Here is a 14,513-nt window from a genome sequence, read left to right as displayed (position 1 = left end):
ATCAGTGCCAGGTTTGTGGCTGTGTACAAATGGAACAATATGTCCATGATATCACTGCAACCACAGATCTGCCAAAGATTTATCTCTGTATGTGACGGGGCCTTAAGGGGTACTTTGGACACTACAATATCGCAGCTGCGATGTCGGTGGGGTCAAATCGAAAGTGACGCACATCCGGCGTCGCTGTCGATATCGTAGTGTGTAAAGCGTTTTTTGATACGATTAACGAGCGCAAAAGCGTCGTAATCGTATCATTGGTGTAGTGTCCGACATTTTCATAATTGCGCAGCAGCGACGGTACGATGTTGTTCCTCGTTCCTGTGGCAGCACACATCGCTGTGTGAGAAGCCGCAGGAGCAAGGAACATCACCTTAACTGCGTCACCATGGCTGATGCTGGCTATGCGAAAGGAAGGAGACAGGAAGGAGGTGGGCGGGATGTTTATGTCCCGCTCATCTCCGCCCCTCCGCTTCTATTGGCTGCCTGCCGTGTGACGTCGCTGTGACACTGCACGACCCGCCCCCTTAGGAAGCAGGTGGGTCGCCGGCCAGAGCGATGTCGCAGGGCAAGTAACTGCGTGTGAAGCTGCCGTAGCAATAATGTTCGCTATGGCAGCTATCACAAGATATCGCTGCTGCGACGGGGGCGGGTACTATCGCGCTCGACATCGCAAGCATAAGCTTGCGATGTCGTAGTATGCAAAGTACCCCTTAGGCTAGAGGAACAAGTAGACTTGTGAATGCATGACAATGTAGATTTAGACTGCTAGATGACTATTACAGAAACTATTATACATCAATAATCCATATGAAAGCTAGGACGCAATATATGAGATTATATCTCCATAAGAGTGAGACGAAACAAATATCATTAAGAAACTGGTGCACAGTGTTTAAAAACTTAAGGGAAAAGAACAACTGGAAGGCTTATATTTACTCCAGATTCTTTTTTTCTTACAGTTGGAAGCATTTTTCATTAGGAAACATTTCTTTCAGATATGGATGTTGGTTGGTTAACATTTCCACCGAGATGTTATTTCTCTATTATAAAGAAGATATAACAATCATTTGTTAATTTATTTACTCATTAATGAAGCAATATCATCTGGGATTCAGCATTTCTATTAAGAAGAAAATCTTGCCATTCAGAGGAAACTGTTATGATGTAATTCACTATTTACAACTTATGACACTTTGAAAAGGGAATCAACTTTCCATCATATTATCAAGTAAACAGTTAATTGAAAGAATGCTCAAAATAATATTGGTAACTCTATAATTTGTCTCTATGCTGGCAACAAGTCTGTAATTAGAAATGAGCGAACCTGAAAAGTAAAGTTCGGTGTACATACTGAACACGAACTTTACTGAAAAATCAAAGTTCGAGTTTGGAGTTTGGGTTCTTTTTGTATGCTGACCACTCACATGAGCATCGCTGTGCTGGGGTACTCTCGGTGCTCATCCCAGTGTGAGCCGCTTGCAGGGTTTGATCAGCTCGCACTGGGGGAACAACAGCGTTATCAAATGTAGTGTGAACCCAAAAAAAAAAATGGAAAAGCTCGCTCACCTGCCCCCAGAGTGTTCTGTTTATGGCTGGCTGCATGTGGACGGAAACCCGAACTGCCCAATTAGTGACGTCCATTGGGGTTCAGGTCATGTCCGGGTCCCAAACTGAACTTTTATCTAAAGTCCAGCTGAACCGAATATCCACGGGTCCATTTATCTCATCTGAAATTAAGGGAATGTACTAATAAAGGTGAATTTACATTTTTGTAAAGTCTCAAACGGCTATCTAGAAATGGATGAGGATAATGGTCAATGGTATAAATCTGTTCTAATCTGGGAATCCATATGTTTTCAGTCTAAATAAAGTACAAAATCCATGGAGCCAAGGATTGACAATACAGGTACATATTGCTGTGACGTACATCCTTGATATGGGATGCCATTTTTTCATCATGGTAGTTAAAAAAAAATATATAAAAAAACCTTTCTGTGAAAATTTCAGTAGAGTTACTGTACAGCTCTACGATTTCTATGAGTACTTTATTAATTATAGATTCTTCTAAGTAATCTATGTATGGTGTAGTACATGTGATTATAAATAATGGGAAATAAATAAGATGGTGACCAGCTTGAATTCCCCAAAAGCCAGAGTTGTAGTTGAGTCAGTGACGGGACCTACCATTAAAACATCTTGTACATACAGCCTCCTGGGTAGAGGATGGAGAATCCACCAATATACTATTTTTATACTGTCAAAGTGCTTTGCATTTACTCCTCAACATTTTCTCATAGAGATGAGGACTGTTTCAAATTCTACAGTTTTGCCAAATTTTCCTAGAAGCGGTGATTTGCAGTGAATAAATTTGTGCAAATCTCAATAGCTGATTATAAGAGCTTACTACGTATTCTACAAGAGCTACTCTCTTGTAGAATACAAGTGAGAGAGATAAGACCCCACTGATCATATAAGCTTACACTCTACAGGACAAAGAGGAAACGGGGAGAGAGGAAAGTGACGACCATCAGAGCTTACACTCAACAAAGGAGAGAAACTTGCCCAGTGGAGATAGAAAATGACTCTGCCATACAAACTGTGCTCCACTGGGAACTGCTGATCTGTAATGGCTCAGGTATTGACCACCACTGTACAAGGTATGATAACTCGCTAGATGTCATAGCTGTAGGGCATTATGAGGAAGCCTGCACAGCCACACAAAAAGAAATGACCTGCTCTGATGCTTCAGCAGTGTGTTTAGTGGTGCAAAGAAAGTTTGAATTTGCGTTAAACTGTACATTTCAGGAAATTTGATTCAAACTCGATTCACCAAATAACGATCTGCTCATGTTTATTTTCTCATTAGCAGAGAAACATGTTGTGTTGAATAATTACTTATCCCACCATTTCTAAATGCTTATTTTCACCAAATTTTCCTTAAAACAGTTATTATTTTTCGATTGACAATAACTTTCCTCCACCCTTATGTTTCTCAAATATTTGTAGTTTGTGCACAATCCTGACAATCTAACACGGTTTCTTTCATCTGCTGAGAACAGACAGAGCTTTTCATGGATATTCTGTACGTGGTATATCATTTGTTTGAAATAACGCCTGTGGGCATGCCAGATACACTTCTCACAAGGATCAATGATCCCTATTTTTAGCAGTATTCTAGCTATGGTTACTTTGCAGTTAAGCATATTGCTCCAGGGCATCTGAAAGTACAGATCTATACATACCACTGGAAATTTACCACGCATAATGTATTCATGGATTAAATCAAAAAGTGGAAAAACAGACTGTATGAGACCCCATAAGCCGGCAGGAGCGCAGATCACTCACATCAAACATTATCAGCATGCTTTATCTCTTAATTTTCCTACATTATCTTGTTTATTATAAATATATCATTACCTTTATTTATGTTATCCCTCTATTGTTTTTTTTCACATTCCTACACGATACTAATATTGACAGGTAAACATCTCTATAATTTGTCTAATGGTTTGTGTCCTGCCTATTATATCAAAATCTCTCTTATTCACATCAGTTTTTGGTCCCAATTTACAATTTCCAGTTCTTTAGAATCTTGGTCTCTGATTTACAAGGTATTTTGTTCTCATCTCTAATTTGTAGTTCAAATCCTACTTACCAATTTCCAGTTTTCTAGTGTCCTGGTCTATGAGTCCTAGATTTCTGACATCCTGGTTACCAATTCCCAGTTTTCTAGTGTTCTGGTCTATGAGTCCCAGATCTCTGACATCCTGGTTACCAATTCCCAGTTTTCCAGTGGCCTGGTCTATGAGTTACAGATCTCTGACATCCTGGTTACCAATTTCCAATTTTCTAGTGGTCTGGTATACAAGTCCAAGTTCTATATGTCCTGCTTACCAGCTCTCAGTTTTCTGGAATCCTGGTCTATGAGTCAGAATCACTTGTGTCCTAGTTATCAGTTCCCGGTATTCTGGTCTCTTGGCCTACAAACCAAAAATGCTTGTGTTCTGGTCACCTGTTCCCAGTTTTCTAGTGTCATGGCCTCAGATTCACAGTTTTTCGGCTTTCTAGTTACCAGCTCCCAATTGTCTAATGTCCTGGTCTCCAATCAATGCCTGGCTCTTTAGATTTCTTGATACCAATTCCGAATTCAGTGTCCTGGACGATGATTGCCATTTTGTAGATATCCTGTTCTCCTTATTACAGTGGCTTAATTTTCTGTTCAATGGACAACCTCACCTCTTGTTGATTTCTATTAGTTTGGTGTCCACGTTCATGGTATCCAGTGGTTTAGTGTATGAGTCTTAGGTGGAGCATGATTTAATGCATCAATAACTGAGATCTGATGGTCACCTATTTCCAATTATAAGGAACCTTCCTGTTTGTAAGTGCAGGATAGAAATAACAGCACTGCCTATGTTCCTTGTCATGGGAGGGAGTGGCTGTCATATGATAGTAACTCTTCCTTGATAGCAGACGCATTGTCTTTACTCTGTGATCTGCAGGACCACTCTGGAGGAAGATGAGGGTATGGTCATGTTCCTCTTAGACTGCGGAGACAGCTGCGTCTTACACAACTGTGTCTTGCGCATTCAGTACTCTTTGCTCTAGTTCTGATAAATAAGCCCTGTAAACTATGTCCAAAACAAAACAACGCTCAATACAAACAGAAACTTGGAAAGTCGACAAATAAACTATTAAAACTGAGAAATGTCTTTAAAAAGCACCAACCCGTGGATTTTCAATGAAAACAGCATTGTCCACCAAATTATGTCTTGTTTTGTCATGCTTTGAAATGTGTCTTGCTTTACTCTCTAGATTTCTTTTTATATTCTGGCCAACTACTTTATACGCAATATTATATATTAATAACGTTATACAGAGGTATTGCATTATTACAGCTGGTATACGAACTCTTAAATAATGGAACATCTCTGGAAGACAGGCTGCAGGCAGGAGTTGAAGGGGAGTAGGACACACTTCATTGAAAGTCAAAACAGATGCTATGGGTCACAATTCAGGAGGGAGAGGGCTGTGTTGTGAATACTCTAAGTTTCTCTGGCCTGGCAAAGACTTTCTCTAAAGCCTGTTTCTTTTATTAACATTGTATGTTCCATATTACCCATTCCCTGCTAGTTTAGTATTAACTCTTTTGGCACCCTCAGATAATTGGGGTAGGAGGAGAAGAAAAGCAACCAATTAGAAGATCAAGATGGCGCGCTAATAGTTAAACAGATCAGTAATTTGCCTTTCAGCAGATCTATAATCTTGCAGCTGTTACATATAGCTCATGAATAAACTAATGCAATACTCCACTACAGCTTGTAGACAAGTGATCGGCAACGAAGGGGTCCTACTATAAAATGCAAAATCACACGGTATCGAGTAGTCAGATATGCTTCAAGCTGTGAAAGAACTGTAAAACACCATGTCAAATTGTTTAATACTATAACAGAGACATAGAGAGACATACAGAATGAAATAATAGTTAAGAATTATCAAATAAAAAGAATTCAATAAAATTTGATTTTTGCTAATCCAGAAGCCAATGGTAATCCTGTTATTGAGGGGCACAGGATTAAGGGTCCCTGAAAGTCCTGCCTTCCCGTTCCATCTCCTGGGTGTGCTGCAGAAAGTATTTACTTGCATAATAAAGTTTTGTTTTTCATACCTTTAAGGAAAAAGCCATGAAAAACTATTGTGAAATTACATCTTTTTCTGAAGACATAAATGTATTACACTTCATAATGTGTATACAGTCATTGCTAAAAGTGTTGGCACCCTTGAGATTGTTTCAGAAATGTAAGTATGCCTATCAGAAAATTATTGCAATTACACATGTCAACACAAAAAAAAAATAAACAGAAAAAAAAGACATATTGGACATAATTTCACACAAAACCACACAATGAGCTGGACAAAATTATTGGCTACCTCAACTTAATATTTGGTTGAAAAACTTTGGAATAAAAAATTGTAATCAACCATCAAACTGCTCCAGGTCTTTCATAACTGAAGGGTGCCTTCTCCCAACAGCAATTTTAATATCTCTCCACAGATGTTCAATGGGATTTAGATCTGGAATCATTGCTGGTCACTTCAGAACTCTACAGCGCTTTGTTTCCAACTACTTCTGGGTTTTTCTTAAAGTATGTTTGTGATCATTGTCTTGCTGGAAGACTCATGATCTAGGACGCAAACCCAGTTTTCTGACACTGGGTACTACATTGCAACCCCAAATCCTTTGTAAGTCTTCAGATTTCAGGATGCTTTGCAGACAGTGAAGGCACCAAGTGCCAGAGGCAACAGAACAACCCAAAACATCTTTGAACCTCCACCATATTTGACTGAAGGTACAGTGTTATTTTCTTTGTAAACAATTTCTTTAATTGTAAACAATTGTAAACAATTCCATTTTCGGTAAACAATAGAATGATGTGCTTTACCAAGAAGCTCTATCTTGGTCTCATCTGTCCATAAGACGCTTCCCAAAAGAATTTTGGCTTACTCAAGTACAGTTTAGCAAACTGCAATCTAGCTTTTTTTAAAATCTCTATCAGCAGTCTGGTACTCCTGGGTCTCCTGCCATAGCGTTTCATTTAATTTAAATGCTAACAGGCAGTTTGTGCTGACACTGATGCACCTTGGGGTTGCCGGACAGCTTGAATTTCTTTGGAACTTGCTAGTTATCCACATTCCAAACTGTCCGCATTGCAACCTTTCATCAATTTTTCTCTGCCGTCCACATCCACAGAGGTTAGCTAAAGTGCCATGGGTTGTAAGTTTCTTGATTATGTTCCACACTATGAACAAAGGAACATCAAGATCTCTTTAGATGGACTTGTAACCTTGAGATTGTTGATATTTTTCAACAATTTTAGTTCTCAAGCCATTAGACCGTTCTCTTCTCTTCTTTATATTCTCCAAACTTCGTATAGCACACACATACGCAAAATACAATGACTCAACTTATCCCCTTTTTATTTGGTTTCAGATGTGATTTTCATATTACCCATACCTGTTACTTGCCACAGATGAGTTTGAGTGAGCATCACATTCTTGAAACAAATTTGTTTGCCCACAATTTTGGAAAGGTGCCAACAATTTTGTCAGTCCCTTTTTTTGGGGTTTGTGTGAAATTATTTCCAATTTACCTTTTTTCCTCTACTTTATTTATGTTCTTCCAATACATGTAAAGGAAATAAAACATGTGTAAACCAAAACATTTTTAATTACAATAATTTGCTGGGAGAAATACTTCATTTTCTGGAAGAATTTCAAGGGTGCAAATACTTTTGGTCATGACTGTATATTTATGTATCCCAGAATTTTAAAAAAAACAACAAGCTCTTAAATGACTACATTGACAGAAAATAAAAAGTTATGGGTTTTTGAAAACAGGGTTGAAAAGAATAAAAAACAGACATGCGAAAACTGTTTTCAGCTACAAGGGCTTAATACTCGTATGTATGTGTGGGTGTCTGTATAAGTAATGTCTTACATAGTATTGCATAACTATGTGTGCGTGAAGTATTGGTATTATAGAAGTATGTGGTATAGTAGACTTATGATTAGAATATATCAACAAACCGAAGTAGAATTATCAATAATTTAAAATACTTAGGCAGTAAACTTACATTAGACTGTCTAAAAATGATTTCTAATTTTGGGTCATAATGTTTAGAAAATGTGGCACATCTTTAGACTGTAAAGCTAAAGTTTACACCAAATGTTAGTTGGCTTACTTTATGAAATGTGTGCAAAAATGTTAGCACACTGTGTTGCATATTAGGCAACAGACATTTTTGTTGAGGATATGCCCGTTGCTGGATAGGTGCAGAAAGTGTTTAAAACAAAACATACACTGTGTACTCCATAAACAAGATTTTGTGGTCATATCACTTCATCCTTGTTCTTCTGTAAGTTGAATCAGTGGCGGACATAGCTTTGGTGCAACCCAGAGGTTGGGAGTCCCATTTCTTCTTCCAAAACAGGTGGAATTGTGAATTTTAATGAGTTATTGGACTGAAAAGGGCTTATATACTGTTCTTGCACAGAGGCCATTTTCTGTCTGTGTCCGCCAATGAGCTGAATAGAGTTCTTAATGGCATTGGATATATGTTTGGAGTCCTTGTCTTGATGAAGAATACATTTGGAGCCAATAAGATACCTCCCTGATGGTATTATTTGATGGACAATTATCTGCCTGTAATTCTCAGCTATTAGGATATCAAGAAATGGGCAATGTTGAGGACCGTAGACGCAGTGGTGGGGCATAGAGACGTTGTGCAGAAAATTAAAGAAATATCATGCTTACTTCCCTATGAAATCAGAAAATTTCCATCAGTGATATGTGTGGAGATATGCGGATCAGTGGATACTTTCATCTGCTGGTCTGGCTGTCTTCAGAATACTGCATGGACCAGGGCTGATCCCACTGAACACCTTCACTCCTTCCTCATGGGCAGAACACTACTCAGACAACACAGGGTGAAATAACCACACATTGGTAAGACTTTATTGGTTCAACATCAGACAAAAACATATCGTACATTCCCAATAGGAACACAAGATGGTAGAAGCGACTGAGACTCACCTTTCTGCTGACTTGTCATGGATTAGAATCTTTATGACTTTGGGGCTTCCACGGCCAACTATCCCAGCCAGCAGCACCTCACTTTTAGCAGGTAGCCACTGAGAGGAGCTTAGAAAGCTGACCGAGCATAGCAAGATTTGTAGCCAGGAGACCGAATTGCCCCAACCTGGGTTCTCCAAGCAATTTTGTGGGCTCAGCAATGAGCAGTGAAGCAGTTCTGTTATCCTCGAGCTAGAACCGCTGAAGTCCTGTAGAATGAATGTTGATGGTGACAGGAGCAAGGCCCCTTTTACACCCCTCAGTTTTAATTTCAGGGCATTATGTCTTACAGCATTGGTGGGAGATAGCTGTTCTATCATTGGTAGCTAGTTTAATCTGACTGCATGATTTTCCTCCAATTATGTAGTCAAAAGGACTGAGGAAATCCACATTTAACAGACAATAGGCCAAACAATGGCCAACTTCTCTTGATTTATAAAACAAAGAAACAATACGTCTGGCCTACTTAAGAACAGTTCACCCCCCAGAATAGGCCAGATGCGGAGTTATCCCTGTCCTCTTGTCGGGATGGTCCGCCGACATTTGCATGATCTTTGCTTTTTTGGTAGTGAGGTCAGCAACAGAGGATCCCATTTATCCACCTCCCAATGATTTTCTCCCCCAGGTCGGGCAACCACATTGCGGACAAGCTGTATGGTGGGGTCCATGAGTGGGGCTTCCCTAAACTTCAGTCAATGGTCATAGTCTGGTTAGAGCCATTTAAAAATTTTAATAGGTAGACATAACTTTGTTATAAATATAGTGGAACCTTCCCACAGAACCTCCTCTTTCAGTGACAATCCTGTTATCGGACCAGATATCCCCTATATATAATGTACGTGTACCATCTTGTTTCGGTTGACTACCTTTTCTAAAAAGCAAAACACTCTTCCTTGCAGGATTTACGGTGTTTCCAAAAGTCCTAATAGTGTGTTTGATACTTTCCAGACCAGACAAACCTTATAACATCATATACATGTTTGCTGTTATAACATATAATTTCATCATTTGTGCATCGTTTCTTCTCATTTGTAATTTTTGACCTTCAGAGTGAAAGTGAGCAAGTGCTGACAGTACATATTTGAATCTACATAATCTGCAACCTTTAGAACTGGATATTAAAAATGTAATTCTGTAAGTAAATGACAAGTAAAGCAAGTAACTCCTAGCCACTGATCAGCTCTAATCTTTAACCGAGTCAGACAATTAATATAAGATTCATTACTAATTATGTGATCTACTTGGACTATATTGTTTAATAAAGCTAATGTATTTCATTGCTGTGGTCTTTCCATGCCATATGATATGTGTGTTGTCTGCCTATGATGCAAACCACTTGACGTTTTCCTATATTCCTGTGTATTTATGCAGCAACTCGGATCCTATGTTCCTTACTATTTTAGAAACATGATATTTGCGATAGTCTAGACATGCCAGGATAACAACACCTGCCGGTGGGGAGCAGCGCAAAGGAAATTAATGCAGTGCTGCGGTTCATCTATATATAATGAACAGGCATTAATAGCTAAAGGAGGAGCACTAGGCATTTATGCAGCTGTCAGATCTAAATGGCATTCAGATCACACAGCAGGTGATAAATTAACTCTATAGAGATGTCAGGCATATGTAACATACATTTATAAATATATCATATAGTGTTGACTTGGATACATATTATTAGGGTGTTTTATTGTAAGCAGTTTCCTAAATAAAATCTTAGTGGAATCAAAAGAACAAATAATTCTAATAATAGGTCTGTGGGGATATATAATTTTATACTACTGCCCTATGCGGGCCCGCCACCATATACAGCAGTCTATATTCTGTACTTAAAGATCTCAAAGATGATGCCCATCAACACATCAGAGAGACCATTCACAGACTACAGACTACTGTAAAATACACCTATGTCCTGCGGATGGTCGCTGCAGGTGGCAGTAGAGTATAAATTACTGCTGATTGTTAATAGGACAATTTCTATATTAATATGATAATAAATTGTTCACAATGCAATGTATTTGGGTTTTTTTCCCCAGTGTTTCCTTTGAGTTTCTTATTCTGTGAAATACATTCTAAAAAGTCTAAAACAAAATTGACCATGGAGAGGGTCTCAAAAACTAAAACTAGATTGTGAGCCCCACTGGGGACAGTGACTGATATACGTGTTGACAATCACTGTACAGAAAATGTTGGCTCTATGTAAACAACAGGAAATAAATAAAAATACTTTGATGTGGCTCCAAACCAAGTTGTCTCATTCACCCCCTTCAAAAAAAAGTTTTTAATACCCTGTCAGGAAAAAGTAAGCTACTACAGCCCCTCCATTCAAGATAGTAGTATATTACCAGCACAGAACAGACCATTACCAATGCGAATTGTATAATACTTATTTACTCCTGTGGTGGCAATGACAAGGAGTGAAACATGTACTGCTTGATTTCCCCTAAAAGTAAGATCCAAATTCAGATCCTAGACATTTTGGGCGTGATTCATCACAGATGCCAGTATTATGGCATTAAAAGCTTTGAAAAGTTGCATAACTTTGGTACAATTGGTGGCTGTGCTAAAAGTTTGCAACTTTTGGCATTCTCACGGCATTTTCTTCCAGTTCCACAGAGTGGGTAGAGATTAGGTGGAACAGGGGCAAGCAGGACAATTATACTTATCGAGTTTCCACGCTTGCGGCTGTTACACTGCTTCCGGGTCCGCTCATTAAATCTTATGAATATTCACTGGTTCCCCACCCTTTATGACAGCATCTGTGATTGGTTGCAGTCAAACTGCGCCCCCCACCCTCTGTGCTGTTGTCTGTGATTGGTTTCTCTCACACTAGCTGTTTGTGTCCCCGAAGTGAAATGTAAAAATAATATAAATAACTGAAAATATAGTGTAGGATCCTCTGTATTTTGATACCCAACGCAGATAAAGCAGACAACTGGAGCCTGCAGCCCCCAGCTGTGTGCTTCATCTTGGCTGTGTATCAAAATACGGGAGACCTTACATGGCTTTTTTAATTATTTAATTAATTTTAAAAAAAGGCATGGGGTGCTTCCCCAATTTTGATTCCCAGCCAAGATAAAGTAGACATCTTGGGGCTGGTATTCTCAGACTCGGGAGGTTCATAGTTATTGGGTCTTCCATAGCCTAAAAATAGCATACCACAGCCACCTCAGAATTGGCGCATCCATTAAGTGCGCCAATTATGGCGCTTACCTGGCCCCTCCCGATTGCCTTGGTGCAGTGACAATCAGGGTAAAATAAGGGGTTAATGACAGTTGTGATTTGTCAAATAATCACAGCTGCCATGGCAGTACTGGATTAGTATTGGTTAGGGGTCTATGAGAATACGAGCCCTCAGCTGTCTGCTTTATCTTGGCTGGGTATCAAAAACGGGGAGGACTGCACACCGTTTTTTCAAATTATTTTATTTTTACACTCCATTTGCGGACCCAGCTAGTGTGAGGGCAACCAATCACAAACACCAACACAGAGAGTGGGGGTGAAGTCTGACTGCAACCAATCACAGACACTGTCACAGAGGGTGGATGGGGAGAAGCAGTGACTATTCATAAGATTTAACCAGTGGACCCAGAAACAGCGTGACAGATGCGGTCGTGAAAACTCGGTAAGTATAGTTGTCTTGCTTTAATCCTCATTTTTCTTCATTTTATTAATTATTTTAATCCGGGCAGCCGAACCCAAACAACAACACGGACTTCCCTGAGAAGTTCATGCACAGAGACTTGTTGTGTAGTGCGAACCCCAAACCTTATAGTTATGGTTTGACCATCACTAGTCCTGATATATTGGGTATCTGTGAATAGCTTATCTCTAACCAACAGGCAATGTTCAACCTCTTTAAACCAAACGGAAAAGAGAAACAAAAAAAAACCCCAGCAATTTCTCTCATAATTTTAGTTCATAATTTTATTATTTATCTTAATCCTATCCTGCAATAAACTGCAAATAATACTAGGATATATATATATATATATATATATATATATATATATATATATATATATATATATATACATATACAGTCATATGAAAAAGTTTGGGCACCCCTATTGATGTTAACCTTTTTTCTTTATAACAATTTGGGTTTTTGCAACAGCTATTTCTGTTTCATATATCTAATAACTGATGGACTCAGTAATATTTCTGGATTGAAATGTGGTTTATTGTACTAACAGAAAATGTGCAAACAAAATTTGACCGGTGCAAAAGTATGGGCACCCTTATCAATTTCTTGATTTGAACACTCCTAACTACTTTTTAGTGACTTACTAAAGCACTAAATTGGTTTTGTAACCTCATTGAACTTTGAACTTCATAGGCAGGTGTATCCAATCATGAGAAAAGGTATTTAAGGTGGCCACTTGCAAGTTGTTCTCCTATTTGAATCTCCTATGAAGAGTGGCATCATGGGCTCCTCAAAACAACTCTCAAATGATCTGAAAACAAAGATTATTCAACATAGTTGTTCAGGGGAAGGATACAAAAAGTTGTCTCAGAGATTTAAACTGTCATTTCCACTGTGAGAAACATAGTAAGGAAATGGAAGAACACAGGTACAGTTCTTGTTAAGCCCAGAAGTGGCATGCCAAGAAAAATATCAGAAAGGCAGAGAAGAAGAATGGTGAGAACAGTCAAGGACAATCCACAGACCACCTCCAAATACCTGCAGCATCATCTTGCTGCAGATGGTGTCAATGTGCATCGGTCAACAATACAGCGCACTTTGCACAAGGAGAAGCTGTATGGGAGAGTGATGCGAAAGAAGACGTTTCTGCAAGCACGCCACAAACAGAGTCGCCTGAGGTATGCAAAAGCACATTTGGACAAGCCAGTTACATTTTGGAAGAAGATCCTGTGGACTGATGAAACAAAGATTGAGTTGTTTGGTCATACAAAAAGGCGTTATGCATGGAGGCAAAAAAAACGGCATTCCAAGAAAAGCACTTGCTACCCACAGTAAAATTTGGTTTAGGTTCCATCATGCTTTGGGGCTGTGTGGCCAATGCCGGCACCGGGAATTTTGTTAAAGTTGAGGGTCGCATGGATTCAACTCCGTATCAGCAGTTTCTTGACAATAATGTGCAAGAATCAGTGACGAAGTTGAAGTTACGCAGGGGATGGATATTTCAGCAAGACAATGATCCAAAACACCGCTCCAAATATACTCAGGCATTCATTCAGAGGAACAATTACAAGGTTCTGGAATGGCCATCCCAGTCCCCAGACCTGAATATCATTGAACATCTGTGGGAAGATTTGAAGCGTGCTGTCCATGCTCGACGACCATCCAACTTAACTGAACTGGAATTGTTTTGTAAACAGGAATGGTCAAATATACCTTCATCCAGGATACAGGAACTCATTAAAAGCTACAGGAAGCGACTAGAGGCTGTTATTTTTGCAAAAGGAGGATCTGCAAAATATTAATGTCACTTTTATGTTGAGGTGCCCATACTTTTGCACCGGTCAAATTTTGTTTAAATGTGGATTGCACATTTTCTGTTAGTACAATAAACCTCATTTCAAACCAGAAATATTACTCAGTCCATCAGTTATTAGATATATGAAACCGAAATAGCTGTTGCAAAAACCCAAATTGTTATAAAGAAAAAAGGTTAACAAAGGGGCAGTTCTTGCGAGCAAAAAGAATTTGTTCTAGCAATTTTCTTTTCGAAAAACAGGCTGAAGATCTATGCTCTCGTTTTAGAGACCGGGGCTACAACAAGAAAACTATTTGCAAAGCATATGAAGGTGCAAGTGTAAAGAAAAGGGTGGATCTACTTCAATACAAGAAAAAGAATGAATACCAGCATGATTCATCAAAGGTACGATGTATAATGGATTTCAGCTCTCGGAGTGA

The 14,513-nt window shown here is 39.0% G+C and overlaps 1 long non-coding RNA gene across 1 annotated transcript in view; it reads right to left on the bottom strand.

The window, feature by feature from the left end:
- The window catches only part of LOC142310191 (uncharacterized), a 174,353-nt gene extending 170,537 nt beyond the window's left edge, over window positions 1–3,816 (bottom strand). The window contains exon 1 of the long non-coding RNA XR_012754106.1: window positions 3,656–3,816. This is a non-coding gene — a long non-coding RNA (uncharacterized LOC142310191). The remainder of the gene's footprint in view (window positions 1–3,655) is intronic.
- Between the last annotated feature and the right edge of the window lie 10,697 nt (window positions 3,817–14,513).

The sequence above is a fragment of the Anomaloglossus baeobatrachus genome, chromosome 5, assembly GCF_048569485.1.
Source record: "Anomaloglossus baeobatrachus isolate aAnoBae1 chromosome 5, aAnoBae1.hap1, whole genome shotgun sequence".
Lineage (NCBI taxonomy): Eukaryota > Metazoa > Chordata > Amphibia > Anura > Aromobatidae > Anomaloglossus > Anomaloglossus baeobatrachus.
Note: the sequence above shows the minus strand (reverse complement) of the source record. Positions and strands in the feature narration are given on the sequence as shown.